The sequence below is a fragment of the Lissotriton vulgaris genome, chromosome 1_1 (assembly GCF_964263255.1).
Source record: "Lissotriton vulgaris chromosome 1_1, aLisVul1.2, whole genome shotgun sequence".
Lineage (NCBI taxonomy): Eukaryota > Metazoa > Chordata > Amphibia > Caudata > Salamandridae > Lissotriton > Lissotriton vulgaris.
In genome coordinates, this window is record NC_141685.1 from 1,719,840,972 (window position 1) to 1,719,860,763 (window position 19,792).

Consider the following 19,792-nt stretch of genomic DNA (forward strand, 5'->3'; position numbering starts at 1 on the left):
ATGGATGGGGAGGATAGCAGCATATAGTGTAATCTTACTGATTTTTTTGTCAGCTCGAGTTCCTCCCGGGCTAACCTTGCATTCTCCATAAAGCGTTTTTTGGCCCATTTAATATCCTCAACCCTGATAGAAGATGGCAGATTAAAAAGGCCTGGGCGTCCGAGTTTTTCAAACGCCAGGCGCACGTATTCTAACCAGGGAATTTTCTTCCTTTGATCAAGGGACATGACATCTTTCAAAATAACGTGATTAAGGGATAATTCTTCATTCAACCATAACTTTAACCAGCACGTTAAGGGAGCCAATTTTAGCTTGTCTGAGATATAATCTAGACCCAGCTCTACATGCAATGAAAAGGTGGGTGTGGATTGAGGAACAGAAAGTAATCGACGGAGGAATTTATTTTCAGCCCTTTGTAGGAGATCGTTGGACAGATACCCCCATAGGGACACGCCATATGTAGCTATAGCGATACATTTCGTGTTATATATTTTTAAAATGGCCTCCATGGGTCGTCCTCCCAGCCTATTCACAAACCCTATGAGGGCTGAAGCGGCTCTAATCATGGCCAGCTTTTTTATCTTGATCTGTGGACCCCAAGTGCCCTTTTCAGCAAAGGTTACGCCCAGATAGGGGAACGATGTTACTTGGGACACAACCTCTCCTTTACAATGAAGGGACATAGTTTTATGCTTCTTACGGGACACCACCATAGTATGAGACTTCTTGGTGTTGATCTTAAGGTTTAATTGGTCCATAACGTTTCCAAATGAGTCTAACAGGCGTTGGAGGCCCACCCCAGTTCTGGCTATCAGGACAGCATCGTCCGCGTATAGGAGAGCTGGTATTTTCCTCTCTCCTACACGCGGAACGTCCCCCTTCACGGCCATCAGATCTTTCTCAAGCCCATTTATATAGATTGTGAAGAGGAGGGGGGCTAGGATGCAGCCCTGCCGAACCCCTCTTTCTGATCTAAAACAAGTGGTGCACCTACCCTCCTTCATCACTCTCACTTTGGCAAACAGGTCCTGGTATAGGGAGGCTATAAAATTCACCAAAGAGCCGTCCACCCCCATCTCCAGCATAGCTGGCCATAATTTTGCCCTATTGACCATATCAAAAGCCGAGGAGAGGTCCATGAATGCAAGAAACAGTGACCCCTCCTTGGCGACCGTATACTTAGAGATCAATAGTTGCAGGTTGTGGGCTTTTGAGCACTTGTCATCGAACCACCTGTTGGGTTTGGGGGTGCCATGGGTACAATTAACAGTTAGAGCGGCTGAGACCTCTGAACAAATTAATTCAAAACTACTCATAATAATTTCAACAGGTGTGCCTGCCTCCTGACAGATCGCTAAATGGGGCCCAATCTTTGGTAAGATTTCCTGCATGAAATTCTCAGGGACCACATTTGCCCATTTTAATCTGCGTCCTTGATCTGTGGGACGTACTGACGGTCCCGGGGCATCCCCTCGTAGCTTAGTATGCAACCAGTCCGCCCCCTGTATCACTAGCAGGACAGGATTATGATCGCTATGGGCTACAAAAAAAGCATTGTATTTCTTGACTCTGGATAGTATGCCCGGTGACACAAAGATATAATCTAATATGGAACCGGGGGATGTTCCCTTAAAAGTAAATGTAAATGTATTGGCATTTATATAGCGCACTACTTACCCGTAGGGTCCCAAGGCGCTTCGACCGCTGCGAAACCCTTCCTGGCTTCCCTGAGAGATGGTCCCTTAATGGGTATCTCCAGGGTGAGACCAGGCATCCCCGTCAGTCTGGTGGGGCCGTTAGTGAAGATGAGGCAAGCTAATGCCCAGAGTTGCCGAGTGTGATCGCTGATCAGAGTGGGCACCGAGGCGAGAGAATTATCGAGTCCGCTGACCCTGGTCCAGAAACCTGCCGCGCCGGGAATCGAACCCTGGTCCCGGGCTGTCCTCTGCTCTCGGGTCTGCCGCCTCTAACCAGTAAGCCACACTACTGTCCTTTCACCTTTCTCCGTAATGGGTGCTTCAAGCAAGTTATACAATGCCATTAGTTCCTCTAGGGCTTCCCCCCCTTTAGAATGTTCAAAATGTGGCACCTGGTTATAAGGTAGGTCTTCCCAATCTTCAGTTCCACATAAATCATTGCAAAGATGTACATTAAAATCGCCCAGTAAAACCAACTCGAAAACAGTGTGATTATTTAAACTGTACAATGAGAGAAAATTATCCAGCCCTGCCAAATGTTCACTTTCAGAAATTCTCTCCCACGCATTATAGAAATTAATAAAAAGAATGGTGCAGGCTGGTGAAACAACCCATTCTATGACTAGGAGATTTGGTGAGTCGCAATGGATCTGCCTAAAGCTACCCTTAAGTTTAAGGGAAAACATGGGCATTAAACCCCCCTTGGCTCTGCCTGATCGGCTTGGGTCTGCAGGTGTAGTAGAAGTAATGAAACCATCAACCCAAAAGTCAGGGGAGCTATCCCATGTCTCCTGGCAGGCAATAATATTGTGTGCCTTAATTAGCTCCAACCAAGATGTGTCAGTCCTTTTGGCTCTTAGGCCTGCAATGTTCCAGCTAATAATTTTGCAGACCTCTACATCTGTGAATGGACATATATTGTGTGTAGGGGCTGGATGTCAATCCAGTTCCTCTATGTCTGAGAGAGGAGCATAACGGTTGGTCTGGGTCACTGACAAAAGGTCATTACACAAGGGCTGGAACGCCACAGACGGCATGATGTTGGAGGACAAGGTATTCCCAGAGGTGGTATATGACCGTGTGCTGGACCTATATCCGCTTGCCCAGGTGCGGCTAGTCTCCCTGCGACTGGTAGTGCGGGTATACCTTGGTCCCCTTACCGGTGGAGCGGGCGGGTAAAAATACCCTAAAGGGACTGGTCTCAGTGAATCATTGCTAGTAATGTTAGAGCCGTCCCAGAACAATCTATGGGCCACATCAGGGATGTTGAAATTTACGATGACACAATCACCCTTAATGTGTTTGTCCCTTTTCCAAATCCATCTTACCCTGCGAGCAAAAATCACATTATTAGTTATATCGGAGCCACCACTACATATCCCCGCACACCATGATTTTGCTTTGTTAACAAGGGACGTTGATAATTCCACCATCCCCTCTAATAGTGGTGGGACACCCACAAATACAGCCACAAGCGGGGCTGCCTCTGGGGGTAGTTCGGTGGTTGGGAAACCGGACTGTCTCTCCCGATACACGTCTCTCCGATTTGGTTTACTGTCTGTTGTCTGAGGTGGTTGCTTAGGGTTGGTTAAAAGTGTTCTTTTGGCTGTTTGTATTCCAGTCCCATTCGAGTCTTTAGGGTTCCCACCACTAGTAGGCAAAGAGTTCGCCGAAACTGTGGCGTCTGATGGTCCTGTGTCCCTTAGGACAGTATCCCCTGGCCAGCTGTAGGGATATGGTTGCAAAGTCTTTCACTAGCTTATCAACTAAGGAGCATTTAGCCAGCAAGCCAGATAAACAGGTATTAAGAGTTTCCACGATATCCTTGGCTATATCCACGATTAGAGGTTCGATGCGTGAGATAAACAAGGATTCTAATTGATCGCCCAATGGGTTCTCGATCAGTAAAGATGTAGAGGGTGTACCCCCCGTTTTCTTCCTCCTTTTCGCAGTATGCTTTGCGCCTTTTACTTATACGGGGGCAGGCTTAGAAACCAAGGGGGCCAAACTGCTGGTAGGTGAGGAGGACTCCACGATGTTCGGCACAGTAGTGGATTTAATAATCAGCACCTCGGGGTCCGAAGGGATTGGTGGTGCGGCAGCTGGTGAAAATGTTTGTGGCAAAGGTGGCGTTAATGGGAGACCCAGTTCAGATTCAGCGTGTGCTATTTCTTCAGTGAGGGCCCCCACCGCTGATGAAAGGTATGATAATATAGATTCAAACTGATTGGTAATTTTCGCTTTCTTACCTCCCTGTTCAGAATGCGCCGTGCCTTTTCTTTTGCCCATGTTGCAGACTTAGGGGGGTGGCCCAGCCCTGCCTCCTCCTGCCCCGGATGGCCACAGACGGCCCGCCCTTTGCCCGGGCTTCGCCCGGTGCCACCCGCGCGCGTCCCGCGGGGCGGTGGTGAGTTGTTCCTTATTAGGAAGTGATGAAATAGGGGCGGACCCTCGATGTCGGTGTTGGCCCTGCGGTCTCCTGGCCCTCAGTGCTCAGCCAATGTGGTGGTTTCTTCCCCTTGCAGCGTTGCACCCTAGCTCACGGGCGAAGCGTCTCCTGCAAAGTGGGAGACGCGAGCAGTTTAAGCGTCACGGTCAAAGGGGGCGGAGCCTTGATGTCGGTGTTGGCCCTGCGGTCTCCTGGGCCTCAGTGCTCAGCCAATGTGGTGGTTTCTTCCCCCTGCAGCGTTGCACCCTAGCTCACGGGCGAAGCGTCTCCCGCGAAGCGTCTCCCGCGAAGCGGGAGACGCGAGCAGTTTAAGAGTCCCGGTCAAAGGGGGCGGAGCCTCGATGTCGGTGTTGGCCCTGCGGTGTCCTGGGCCTCAGTGCTCAGCCAATGTGGTGGTTTCTTCCCCCTGCAGCGTTGCGCTCTGAAGGTGGTTGTGGGCTGAGGAGTCATCAAGAGCGGAGCGGCCTCATTGGTGACGAAGCCCACAGGCGAGATTCCGCTGGACGGCTGGGTGGTGGCTTAGCTGGAGGAGCACAGTGTTAAGCCAATATGGCTAAATTTGAGTTCCGTCAGTATATAAATGCAGGGCTGGACCGTATTTACAGCAATATGGTGCAGCCCTGTATTTCTCCCTGTGCTGGCACAAAATGTAGATACCATTGTGCAACAGTGCATGCATTATGGGAATGATTGTTTATGTGCATAAATGGTGATTTGTAACTTGTATGTGTGCTGCTTGTGCAACACACATAGAGGTTCCAACTCGTCATTCTTAAAATGACTGTTTATGTGCACGAAGGGACGCCTTTTGCTCTTTCTATCTGAGCTCCACAATGGAGGACGCATAGGAACAGGAAAAATGAGGAGAAATAAAGCACTTCTCGTTTCACCTGTTTAAGACCAGGCCTTAATTTTTTTCCCTGCCCCATATTTACTCCACCCTTGTACATATGGGGCAGCTTCAAAATCAATGTGTGTTGCAGCAAAACGTCCAGCGCAACAACCATTGCCCACTCCTTTTACTCTAAGTATAGCGTGAAAGGGTACCTTATTCACAAGGTGGAAATAAGCCATTTTAGGAGTTTTATGCTGCCTTGTGAATAGGATGAAGCCCTTATCACCACAGGAAAGTCCGAAAAAGTGTCCTGTGGTGATAAGGGCTTGTAAATGTGTCCAAAGTTCTTGTAGTTTGAAAGTTTTACCATTTGGCTTAGAGCATGATTTATATTTCGGGCCAAAGGGCTACCAGTTTCCTTCTTCACTACTGCGCTTCTCTCTTAGGTCAAATCCTGCATCTGTGCCATCCCCTGATGTCCTGCAACAGCCCATACACTTCCTCATACAGTGTTTCCTTTTGAGATTATGCACTACGTACTTCTTACTATTTGCTCCTTAACCCCTCCTTTACCTTTCCATCTGAGCACGGCGGAGGTGATTCAAGTAACCACCGATTTTCTGGCGCTGAATGTCTCTCGCATCAGACATGCTGTGCCAGAAAGCCTGCATAAGGATCATGCTTTACTTTACCTCTGACAATGTCAAGAAATTTCATCCATTTTCACCCAAACTTTTTTCCCATTTCACCTCACTGCAAAAGTGATGTAAAAACTGCACACACCTAATCAGTGGTCAACCTTCTTTACTATCTTTCGTTAGAACACTGGACCAATGGTGGCGGGCTATGTACTGATCTGATAGCCCAATATCAGGAATTAGTGATCTTGTTCAGATATCCAGCAAGCTGTGGTCCTCCCCACAAAACTCATTTACACGCAATTGAAACAGAGATAAAATCTTTATTATGGAAGTGTTTTCTCTGGAATTAGAATGTATTTTTTACTAGAGGTATAGGCAAGGAAGCACACTATAGATACAGGGCCAGATGTACGATCCTCACATTTTGCGACTCGCATATCGCGTTTCTTTGCGACTCGCCAAAATGCAATTTACAACAGTGTCTCAGACACTGCTAACGACTCCTAATGGGGTTGCAAATTGCATGCCTCAATATTATTCACAAGCCAAGTGTAATTTGCGACCCCATTGTAGATGGCTGGCACTCCCAGGGATGGTGGCCTGCTGGGGTTAGCAGACCACCATGTCTGGGAATGCTTTTTAAATAAAGCAGTATTTTTGTTTTTTAAATGCAGCCCATTTTCTTTAAAGGAAAACGGGATGCATTTAAAAAAGAAAAATGAAACTTTTCAGTTTCATTTTGTAAGGGCAGGCAGTGGTCCCTGGGAGTTATCAATGTACTTTTGTAATGATTTTAATTAACCTAAAACAATAAAATTACTTACTTACTTACTTACAGTGCCTGCTCTTAAAAAAATATTTCCTCACACACTCACAAAGGGTAAGGGGTCCCCTGGGGATCCCTTCGCCTTTGCGAGTGGTGTACCCCCTTCTTGGCATAGGTGGTACTCTGCGAGTGTTTTGGGGCCGCAAATGCAGAGGGAAAACAATAATACATGGCAGTGAGTCGAGAAGGGATGCCCCTTCCTAATAGCAAGAGTCGGAAACGCTATTTTGCGAGTCAGTGACTCGCAAAATAGTGTGTGTACATGCCATGACCCTTTTTTGCAGTTGCAAACGGCCTGATCTCCAGTTTGCGAGCGCAACAAAGGGTTGTACATCTGGCAAACAGATTTATAATGCCTTGACAAATTAATTATATTAATTCATTTAATAAGGCAGTATTGATTGTGGGTTATCACACCACCCGTTTACAGCTAAGGTGTTGCTTTTGCCTTGTGTTTGTACACCAATTAGGCAATACATTGAAATACATTGAAATCTTGAGCAAATGTATATGTATATATCCCCAATGAACGCCCTCGCTTTCTTTTACTTCGCAGTACGGGAATGTTTTAATTGCTCCCTTTAGGGAGTTACCAGATAATGATCGTTTCGAATCACGGATCAGCAAATGCTTTGTTCAAGAAAGCGTGCATGTTAATGATTCGTAAACACATGCTTCCTCACAGTTGATTGTGCACGGTGTACTGCATAATTTAGGCTGTCACTTCTATTTTTGAGAATTCAAATTCAGTTATGTGCCTTTGGCTGCTGGGTAAGCGTATACTTCCATTTTGATGTTCCCCATTATTTATGTCTTCTACGCTGCAGCTGGTGTTAATACCTCATCAGACAATTGTGTTTTTTACAGTTTTATGTTGAAGTCGATTTCTTAGTAACTAGCTCAAAACAGCTTGAGCGCTCTGTGTGTTAACCAACACTGCCCTCATGGACCTAGAAAGTTCCATTTTAGAGACCTGCCCTTTGAGTACATGTACGTTGATAGTAGTTAAAAATGTTACCTGCGGTGTTACAAATCTGCAAAGGCAAGCAATATGTAAAATATAAATTATTATTACTGAAGCACTGTGGTTGTAAGCAAAACTGGGTCTGCTTTACACAAGTACCACAGCTGACTTAAATTATACTTGCTCAATGTCAATTCTACATCGGCCAAACTCTATGGGGCAGATTTATGTTAACTGGCGCATCCCCAGGGATGCGCCAGTTAACGTGCGCCACAGTGCGCCACAGCTCCGCCACCCATGGTGCGCCGCATTTACAATGCGGCGCACCATGGTGCAAAAATATTTCCGGCACAGATGCGTGACGCATCTGTGCCGGAAATGTGGCGCATTGCTGGAGTTGCGTCGCAAGCGCGACACAGCTCCGGCAAGGCTCGGGGGTACACCATCTGCACAATGCTGCGTCAAGACCTACGCCTGCTTCAAGCAGGCGCAGGGTTTTGACGCAGCATTGCCCTGAAAGTGACTGAGTGAAATCTCATAGATTTCACTCAGCCACTTTCAGGAGGCGTTCCTGCGCAGGAACGCCCCCCCCTGCGCAGGAACGCCTCCTTATGGCGCAGTGCTTTACAACGTGACGCATCTCCTAGATGCGTCACATTGTAAATACGGCGCATTGTTTGCGCCGCAGTTGCGTCAAAAAAAGTGACGCAATTGAGGCGCAAAGAGGCTCAACGGCCTCATAAATCTGCCCCTATATTTGGAAAAACTCACCTAACAATGTGGCTAGCTTCTTCATACCCTTAACCCATCTCTGCAAAATCAATTCCGTGTCCAATGGTCTCTGAAGCGAGAACAAACTATTTTGCGTTAATATGGCAGAGAGTCAGATATCTTAATGTTATCTGTCCAAATGTTAGGTCATTGGGTCCATTCTGGTACACTTCAGGACAAGTCCAGTACCTTTAGTTATAGCACACTGGATTTAGTAATTGTTTTGTAGAAACAAAACACACAATGGCCAGACTCTTGTTGTCCTATGTTCCCTGTATGATGCGCACCTGTAGTGCAGCCTATATTTCCTCAGCGCCCAAAGACTCTCTCTTGGACAGCGCAAGTCTTTTCGCATACCAATAGAAATAAATGACGCATGCGTTTAAAAGCACCTGCTGCAGAGTTTCTTGTGTGCCCAGTAGTTTTTAAGCAACAAGAAAAATGTCAAAATAACTGTATGGATTAATGTTCCTACTGGAGTGGGATCAGAATCTTGTCCAGTGGCATTTTTGACTCGTCACAACGTAGCGCAGAGGGTTAATATGCCTATCAAAAAAAACATGTAATGTGCACATCACCGAACTGTGGGGCATATTACCAACGAGTGCGATATTTATCGCTAAGTAGGCTTTGCAACGATTTTTTTATCGCTAAGCATCGCCGGAAATTGTCGCTGAGATAACTTGCTATTAGCAACGTTTATCTCCAAAGCGATAATTTTTCCTGCGATAGCGTGAATATCGCTGAGAATACAGCGATATTCACGCATTAGCGACGAAATGCTCTTAGCCATGTTATCCACCTCTCATTGGATAACATGGCTAAGAACTGGTCTGAGTAGGCGTTAGTTTTTGGCCATAGCGGGAATATTTCCATCGCTACTCCCGCCTTGCTAATAGGCATTAGCGACGTTAGCGACTGCTTTCAGTCGCTAACAGCGTGGGTACGCCCACTTTGCATGTGATTAGCGATAAATATCGCTGACATGCAAAGCGGGCCCCAAAACGCTCGCTATCGCCTAAAAGCTGTCGCTAACATCAGTTAGCGACAGCTTGCTAATAGAGCGATAGAATTATCGCCGCTTAGCAGCCGAAAACGGCAGTTAAACCGGCGATAACTGCCTATCGCCCCCCTTGGTAATATGCCCATGTATTTTAGTGGATTGCTTTTGTCACATAGATCATTTTGTTACCTTCAGTGCATAAGTTACAATCAATCAACTGTTACCAAAGAGCTGCAAGTGAGCTGCATGGTATAGGTTAAAACATTGTGTTTTTGCTCCTATTATTTTCACTATCATTATTGCCAAAAAAAAGGTTCATTTGGGTTTAAATGCATTTGCATTTGATATCTTTATTTCTGACAAAGACCATAAAAGTGCAAATAAAATTCATACAAGCAGCAAGTATGCTTCTATGCATTCTTGTAAGTAAAGCCAACTTCAACCACTGTGGTATGTTTTAAATCTTGATTTTTTGCTTCTCTGGACTAAACACACTCAAAATATACTGCCTTATAATCCTCATTGTCTTATGTAACATTTCCTATAGACTGACTTGCACATGTATGATTCTTTGTCTTTATGTGTGTGTGATGTTGTCTTCTGATGACATACCCTGATATGAGTAGTAAAATAAACCAAATGAAATGTACGTGAGACAGGGGCAATGGAGAGATGTGGGGCACAAAGGGAGGGTGGTAGTGAGGGAATCCATGTAGAAGGGGATTGGTGATGGTACAACGCGTACCGTCACAACGCGTGCTGTTACAACGCGTCCCTTACAATGCAAGTCGTTACCACGACTTGCGTTGGGGGCGCGGATATTGAATAGCATAATTTACTATTCTAACACCAGTCCCCGTGGACACAAGGGAAGGTGTTGGAATAGTAAATTTACTATTTTTAATCTTCTAGCGCCCTCCAGCGCAAGTCGTGGTAACGACTTGCGTTGTTACGGACGCGTCGTAACAGCACCGCGTTGTAACATCCGCGTTGTAACGGATGTTTCCCGTAGAAGGAGCTCATGGCAGGGGGCGCAAAAAATAAAATTGTTTCCACTGAGTGCCATCAGCAGTAAAGCAATCCCTTCTATAGGAAATATAATGGCTGCTTCTCCTATAGTAAACAAGTTGAGTCTTTGAGGAACTGTTGGGAGTACCAAGGGCAAGCTTGTATCCTGGGCCAGTGGAAGGGCATGTTATGGTGAGGTTTTAGACCGCTGGCTCAACTTATTGCGAAGCATGGTTTTTCCTGGGAGTGTGGCTCCTAGCAGGCAGCCTTAAGCACAAAGCAAAAAGCACCAACTCAGAAGCATGGGGGAGCAGTGGGAGGCAGAGTTAGATGAGAGTAGCCAATGAGAGATTCTCAATCTTGTCGCTATGCACACGTCTCCCTCACTGCCATTAATCTTCAAATACATTTTGTGTAGCTGTCAGGCTATAGTTTAGTCCTGTGGCACTGCAAGCGCAGCTAGCTTCTGGCAGCAGTGCAATGGTGATTGGCCAGATACTTGCCTATGTATTCTTGGTATATGATTTCAATTGTTGATCTGACACTGCCAGTAACGACTTTGCTAGCAGAAGTGTGAGGACTACTGATATGAAAGTTGTTCAGTGGTATGCGTGAACTAAGTGCACACAACTGTGCTGATGTCATCTGCTAACTACTCCTCTATAAATATACATAAAACACATTAACTGGTTTTCTGAAAATTGGCAGGGACACACCTGCAGTTTTATATGATAATTCTCAAATTCATTGGCATGGAAAGTGGTGGAAAGCATATATTTTCAAGTTCCTTCATATTTACAGAACAACGTATATACTGTATTAATCTGCTAATATTATTAATTATTCCAAACAGGCCTCCTGTGTAGGCATAGAGGACTCCCATATGTCTACGGGATCACTGACAAAATATCGAAGGTTAAAAAACCGACCTACAAAAATATCAGAGCAAGAATATCGATGTCAAGAATATCAATATTCTATCTACAACATGGTAAGTACAAAAATATTGAAAAAAACATTGATGTCAAAAATATTGTTATTAAAATTATCGTTTCTTTTTTAGTTGAAAAAATATGTAAAAAATACTGAATAATACTTATAAATAAAATAAACATATTAACATTTATAATATATACCTACTTAATAATCAGTTTTAATAATTATTTTAATTACTTATAAATTATTTAAAAATATTATACATTACAACTACATCTACACACATAAAACAATACCATAAATAAAAATTAAAAATGTATGTATAACAAATTTAAAAAAATGAAATTTACTTTTAATATTTTTAAAATTAATTATATACTACATTAACTAAAATAATACAAACAATATTAAATATTAGAGGGAATAAAACTACTATTCCAAATCCCAAAAAAACAACAGTAAGGAAAATGTTGGATAGCGTAGGGTTAAAATTACGATTCCCACTCCAGAGAGTGCAACAGTAGGGAAAGCATTGGATAGCTTAGCGTATAAATTACTATTCTCACACCAGAGAGTGCAACAGTAGGGTGTAGGGGTAAACATTACTATTCCCACTCCAGAGAGTGCAAAAGTAGGGAAAGCATTTGATAGCGTAGGGGTAAAATTTACTATTACAACTCCAGGGAGTGCAATAGTAGGGAAAGCGTTGGATAGCCTAGGGGTAAAAATTACTATTCTCACTCCAGTGAGTGCAACAGTAGGGAAATTGTTGGATAGCGTAGGGGTAAAAATTACTATTCTCACTCCAATGAGTGCAGCAGTAGGGAAACTGTTGGATAGCATAGGGGTAAACATTACTATTCCCACTCCAGTGAGTGCATCAGTAGGGAAAGTGTTAAATAGCTTAGGGGTAAAAATTACTATTCCCACTTAGTGAGTGCAACAGTAGGAAAAGTGTTGGATTGCGTAGGGGTAACAAGTACTATTACATTTCCAGAGAGTGCAACAGTAGGGAAAGTGTTGGATAGCATAGAAGTTAAAAATAACATACTTATAATTACAATATTTTTTTTAAATTATTCATGAATTAATTATTAAATACCTTAAACTATTTACAAGTAACAAATAAATAATTATTAAACACATAATTACCAATTAATAATTAATTAAGAATACATTATTAATAAATACCAATACATATTAATTAATAAATATTAATTACCAAAAAAAAAATATTGAACAATACAATGTCTTTAATAACAAAACACATATTAATTATTAGAACTGCATTATCAATTAACAAATATTGAACAATTAAATGATTTTTTATACCCCAAAAAATAATTATTAAACATTAATTATCAATTAATAATTTCTTATTAATATATTAATTACATTTATCAATACATAATATTTAATAATATTCACTGACAAATAAATGATAAAACAATAATACATTAATTTTCAAAACCAGAAAATTATATTTTAAAATAATTACCAATTCATATTTAATGTCCGAAAAATGTATTATCAATACCCAACAATAAATGTAATAACTACTTACCTAAATTTCAATTACTTCCAAAACTATTCCCCTATAAACGCACAACACACTCCAATAATAAAATAATACACTTGAAATAATTGTCAATTAATCAATTAATACAATTGAATTACCAATTAAAACAATACATTACCAATTATTAATTAATTAAAAATAATATAATTATCAATACCAATTAATGAAAATAAATTATTACTTAATTACAACTAAAAATTACTTCCCACCCTATTCCCCTATAAACCCAAAACCCGCTACAGAACTTAAATGCAAAAAACCAATTAAAATTAATGTATACTTCTGAAAACTTATTAATTTATTTAGTATAATTAAATTACTTCCTACCCTATTACCCTATAAACCCACAACCCACTACGGTACTAAAAAACAAAAATAACTTAAAAAAACACTATTAACATATAAAAATTGCATACATATATTTTAAAACAAGTAGAACACTTAACAAAACACATATAACACATACACAATGAATACATAATAAAAGACATTACAATAATATAAATATCAATATTAATAACATCGTTATTATTAACATCAAAATATTTGGGGTGTGTGGCTACCGGCCGAGTATGGCGATCGTCTTTTGGACGATCTCCGGACCTGGGCTCCATTATCCTGACATTATCCTGCAGCACGCAATGGTTTGGAGTCTGCAGTTGTGGGAGCGGACTGCCTGTGGCTTTGTCAAAAGCCAGAACTACCTTTCGGCTGTGATCCGCCGGTGAGAGGGACGGTTTGCCCTGCACTCTGGCTGGGTGACGTGCAGTGGTGCGGAATCGAAGACCCTGAGAGAGGAGGTCCAGGCGATGTGATATCTGGCACCTTAGACTCTGCAATGGCCCCGGGATTCAGGTGCTATAGAGCTGTAGCAAGATCTGGTTGGTGATGCTGGAGTTGAACTGAGGCGATTTTTCAAAGCTGCTGAGAGGGAGCGGAAGCGGCTGGGAGACTGGGGCGTCCTGCTACGAGAGCTCGTGGATGCATCGAGCTCTACTCTCGGTGACGGAATTGACGGCCTGCCAGAGGGAATATCGGAGGTCGCAGGGGGCGATCCACACACGGTGAGTACGTCAGCGGTGAACGTCTGGGGCGTGTGGGGATCCCTGTGGAGCAAGAGAGTAGTCTCTACAGTGCTTTGCACCAACGAAGAGAGACTCACGGACAGGGCGTACAGCGCAGTTGAGCCTAGATATATCCTGCTTCCTTTTGCTCACTGAGAAGGAATCTTGAACACACAGTGGAACGTGGAGACTGGTGCCGACTGGAATCAGTTAAGCATGGGCGTAAAATCTGTTCCGCTCGTGGATTTTGCGGATTTTCGGTAAATTCGCAATCCGCAAACTCTCGCGAATTTACAGAAAATCCGCAAATTCGCACGCAGCGGATTTTTTTTCTTGGTGATACAATATTGCGGAGTGCGGCGTTCACTTACCGTCATTCAGCGTTTGCCAAGTTGTTTTTCTCGATATTTTGCGAGTGCTGCGGGAGTTTGGCAACGCATCGCGAGAGTTCGCAATTGCGAACATGTAGGTGCGGCGGGCAGCAACAATCTCGCACTCGCGAAATTACAAAATTTGCAATTCTGCACAAGAAATCCACTAGCAAGCAGCATAGACCTTCTGAAAATAATGATTTTTAACAGAATAACTCAGGTTGACATTTGCCTGCACTTTTTTGGATTTGAGGCCTTTTGACTTTCTTTGGATCACTTTTGGATTAGAAATCAACTTTCACAAGTAAGTTTGTTTGGGGCATTACAGCTGCTGTTCTGCAGAAAAACGAGTTTTGCAAAACTGAAAGCACTCAGCAGGTGCAAAAGTTCACTCATCATTAGTAACCATTCCCTGTAGTACTTCCTGAGGGGCCCCTCCTGAGTTCAGTTGCTAGTTGCAACAATTCTATGACCCTGCTCTGACCCTCACAGCAGGCTCATAGAATAGCTGCAAGTAGGCCACAAAGGTCCTGGAAAAAAAATTGCACTGCAACAGAAAGCAAATTACAGATAAGGAAGCAGGTGCCAGACTGAAATTTTAAAACAGTGACACATTAATAAATCAACCCCAAATTAATTCATGTCAGTTGAAGCAGGGCAGGTGTGCTTGCTTTTCCCTCCCATAATCTACAGTGATGAACCAGAGGGTGGCATTGATGTACCAGAGGGTGGCATGGGTGAAACAGGGTGGCAGTCGTGAAACAGAGGGTGCTGTGAACCTGTGATGATGAACCAGACTGAGAAAACAACATAGTTGCGACAGTTGTGAGCCGACAAGTAAGTTCGCAATTGCGAACTGGTACAAAACCCTCGCGAACTGGCAGAAACCCTTACGAACACAAAAAACAAAAATCCGCAAATTCGCGGATTTTGCGGATTGCGAGTTCGCAAATACTCAAATTCGCGGATGCCAGATTCGCAAAATTCACCCATGCTTAGAATCAGTGTGCAAGGGATGTGGGAGTTGAGCTGTGGGTCAGTGTGATCCTGCCTCTACGCCCTCTCTGGCACTATGAACGCTGAGCGCAACTGGGTGGTGGCGCATAGAGATTACAGAAGCCTGGAGTACTGAGTGGACACGAGGCTGTGCGGGGGTGGCGGCTTGGTCTATCGGCTGTGCGCACTCCTATGAGGTGTTGGGGTGACCGGACCTGCTGCTTATTGCTGTGTTATTTCTTGACCTCCCCCTAAGGGGAAGCAACAGGAGCAGGAAAGCAGCCCTGAGCCTCTTCCAGACACTGTGCACCACACCGATGGCATGCCCCCGCTCAGCTACATCCTGCTTACTGCCCTGACCGAGCCAATGGACAAACTGCACCTAATCTTGCAGGAAGTGCGGGAGACCAGTAAAGCTTTTGAGCTCCAGATTGGGACCTTAACGACAGGCCTTGCCTTGCTCCGGGCAGACCATGTGAAGCTTGTGGATAGGGTAAAGGATAATGACTCGACATTGGAGAGGCTGACGCCACGCCAGACAAAGAGCGAGGCACACACTAAACTGCTGTAAGGATCAGGTTGCCACCCTGATGGACCGAGTGGAGGATGTGGAAGGGAGGGCAAGGAGGAACAACATTCCCATTATTGGCTTGCCAGAGAGAAGTTAGGGGAGTGATGCAACGCGCTACATAGAGCAGTAGTTCAAGGATCATGTCACAGTCGAGGGGCTCTCCCCTCAATATTGTATTGAAGGTGCGCACAGGATTACTACGGGGCAACAGCAGCTGGGGTATTCACTGCGGCCCCTAATAGTGAAGCTGTTGAACTTTCGGGATAGGGATGCAATATTGCAGAAGGCTCGCAAACTGCCCCAGATCAACTTTGAGAATGCAAGGGTATCGCTATATCCTGATTAAATGGTTCTGGTGCAAAGGCAACGATCTTCTTTCATGGCCATTAAGCGAAGACTACGGGATTTGAATTTGAAGTATGCATTACTTTTCCCGGGCAGGTTAAAAATTCTGCACAATCAAAAAGCATACTTTTTGGAGAGCCCCAGGGACATAGATGATTCGATGGTGTTGTTGGAACTGACCAAAACGGCACCCTCTGTATCCCAAGACACAAACACAGGCCCCGCTGGTACGGGTGTGCCTGGTGCCTGAGGCGGTAGGCCCTCACGCAGAAATACGATTTTGAAGTCACTCACCTCGCAGCAGATGCAGCAAAACAAGTCACAGGCAATCCTAGCGGCGGCCACCTTCACGCATACTACTAGACTGGAAGATAAGACCTCCCCCGAAGACGATCTGCACGACACAGACTCAGAAGGGAGCAGGGCCCTGTTCCCTACTGTGATTCCGCAGAAAGCTGACTTATTATTTGGTTAACTTGAACCCTATCTTAGAGTGCATTTGTGAATGTATTAGGTTTCTGTAGGTTATGATTAACCCTGGGCGAAGCACTACGCTCCGTTTGCGGAGTTTGCGGAGTTTTGGCAACTCCGCGTTCCGCGGAGTTCGCGTAGCTGCCGATAACTCCGCTATCCGGTGCGGAGCGTAGTTGTCGCGCGCTAAATAACATTGTCGCGCGCTAAATAACATTATCGCGTGCGCGGCAATGGCTTACCTTGGTTCTGCGTTCGCTTTTTCCCGGTCGCGTCGGCCACCATGTTTGTAAACCCTTCCGTGCAGCTGTGCGAACGCGATAACGTCATTGGAAGCGCGATAAAGCCATAAGGACGCGCGAGTATGTTTGTTGGTAAGATCGAGTTGCCGAACACGCAGAACCTGCAATCTTGCACAGAATAACTCGCGAGCATGTTAAAAGTTAAACCATAATAATAAATTACCATTTTGGTTAGCAAACAAGTGAGAAACCCCTCAAAGTTGTACCTTTGGATGTATTTTTTGGGGGGAAGAAGTCCTCTTTCTGTTTCTACTGTATTTTTGAATATTAAGGAGGAAGGGCTCTGGAGTTTACAACTTCCTGTTCCTGTCCACCAGGCTCCTCCCAGTGCTTTGTCCATGAGGTGGTCACTTTCATTTGGATTTTGAGCTGGCAGGATCACTTTCTGTGTGTGTTGGCTGCATTACTGCTTTTTTTGAATCTTACTGAGGACTTTTGGATTTTGAATTCTCTTTTTCAAGTAAGTTCAGTAATGTATGAGTGAGTATGATGTTGTAGACTTGTGTTTGTTTGATTTAAAATGTTTTAACTACATTATTCATTCCTTGATTTAAATTATTGATGGGTGCCTACTTTTATGAGGTCCCAACTTGTATTTCTTTTTAAATTTCATCCAGGCTACATAGAGAGGTACCCATGGGTAAAATCATAATTCTGTGTTTAAATTTTTATTCAAGTTTGTAAACAAACATCATGGCTGGCATTGGATTATGGTCATCATTATGCAATAGCAATGTCTGCTGTGGAATTTCTGTTTGTGTAATGAAAAAGTTTTTTTATTTTTTTAAGCCAATAGCTGACCCTAGTACTCCATGTAGTTAGTGTGTAGGCATGTTTGAGTTCATTGTAATAACTTTCTGTGGTTGGCCTGGCCATGTGTTGTTGGCGGCCATTTTATGTTTCCCAGCCACTTTGGTCTTGCCATAGGCCTCCAAACTTGTGGCCTACTCTTCCAGTAGACAAGGCTAGAAGGGTGTTCCTGCAGTGGCCGTATAATTCAATATTGTGAGTGCATCTCTAATGAATCAACACAAGTAGTGACAGAAAGAGAAAAGGTACCAACGAAGTTCCTTCAGAAAATATATATTTTTTATTTACTTATTCTATTTTGTTTTTATGTGGGTATAAATACATATAAATTCTTGATCAACAAATCTTCTTTATACAGTTCATAAGAAATACATGAAGTGTCTGAAAAAATTCATAAAGGAAGACAACCAATTTTAAAATCCATAACAAATTAATAGGAATTCCCCTGAAAGACAATCATACACGGCAACTCACTTACGTGCTAACAATCATACTACATTCATACCACATACACAGATGAGAGAAGGAACTGGATTCCAATTAGCAAGATGGCTACGCTAATGTGGTACAAGGGCTCCAAGGTGTAGTTGTTGGCCCTTGTGGTGGGTCTACGCGCGTTTCGGTGGGCAAGCCACCTTCATCAGGACCTTGTACATCGAATTGTGCAGATAACAGGGGATCAGATAAGAGAATAATTGGCCTAAAAAGAAAGAACAAGTCTGTCACTATCACATCCACAAAACAATTTTTTTATAAGCATTAGTACATTCACTGTTGGGTAAAACCCATGGTTCATTACTCAAATGAGAGAGAAAAAATCTACTTCTTAGGCAGGAAGCCAGAGAGATCTAATAGTATAAAAGCAAGATATTCTATAGTCCCTGAGTAACGGGTCACACTATCTTATAATGGGGCACCAGTTGTGCAATAAGATATCTTATTCTGCACGGGCTACTTATAAAAGTGCTCCATACAAGGGCATGTATAGTCTATTAGTCATACTCACAAAGTGATAGATCAGCTATCATCAAAGAACAGGTTCTTTTGAAGGAGTAGAATGGTAGGGTCACTCATATGGCACTGCATCTATAAAAAGGGCCAGGGGAGGCTGTTAAAGTTAGTTCTGATGTAGAGAAAACCATGGTATGCACGCATGGCCCCTAGTAGCTGGGCTTACCCAATTGCCAAGTCGGAGGTGCTGGGTGACCCTCAAAGCTTCATCTTGATGTCTTTTAAATATCAGATTCTGTATAGGCTAAAAGAGAAATGTATGAAATCCCATGTAAGAGTCGTTTCTGGGGGGACCTTAGTCTTCTAAATTAGCTGGGCTGCCTAAAATAGGTGCTAGAGAAAGGAAAAGACATACCGAAGTGGGCAAGATGTTCCCATTACATGGTGGGTTCTGAAGAAGTACTCCTATTAAATATAGAGTCCCAGGGTACTGAGGTCCGCGTAGCGCTTAAATTCCTATGTTATTTCGATTTCTGATAAAGGAAAGAGATACCAATACGTTTGTTTAGGGACGGCATGGGTGTCATTAAGTTAAAAAGCACATTTTAGGCTAGAGAGGCTATATACCACACTTACAATTCTGAATGGCGATTATTTTTCCAAAGGGGGCAGGCACTCTGCGAGGTAATTGGATACTTTAAGACCAACGCGACCCTGTAAGACAAAGGTAATATATGGAATTCAGTACCAAAGTGAAAAACGGTGGTGTAGAGTGACGTGCACTAATTTATTCATGTTACCAAAAAGTAGGATGGAAGACACATCAATTAATAAGTTGCTCGTTGCTTGTTGCTCGGGAAGGGGGATATTCGTAGTGAGTACCCCGGTAATGTGAGTAAACGCATGAGAAAGCAACTGGTCCACTGGTCTAAGTTCACTACGTGGATAGTCAGTGCTATCGTGTCAAAGCTCGATCCATCTCACAGAACGGGTAAGAGACTACGCTATACCCCTGTTGCTACATGCGATTTCTATTCTAATTACCTTTGGATTCGGCGAGTGGCGTGCAAGCAGCTACACGTCCCCAGGGATCTCCGTCGGACATTGTTTACGCCCGCCATTATATATACTTTGGTTACAGGTTTGAGATATCGCGGAAAAAAGACAAGGGCCGCGAGAGTCTGATAGCGTGGTAATAAACA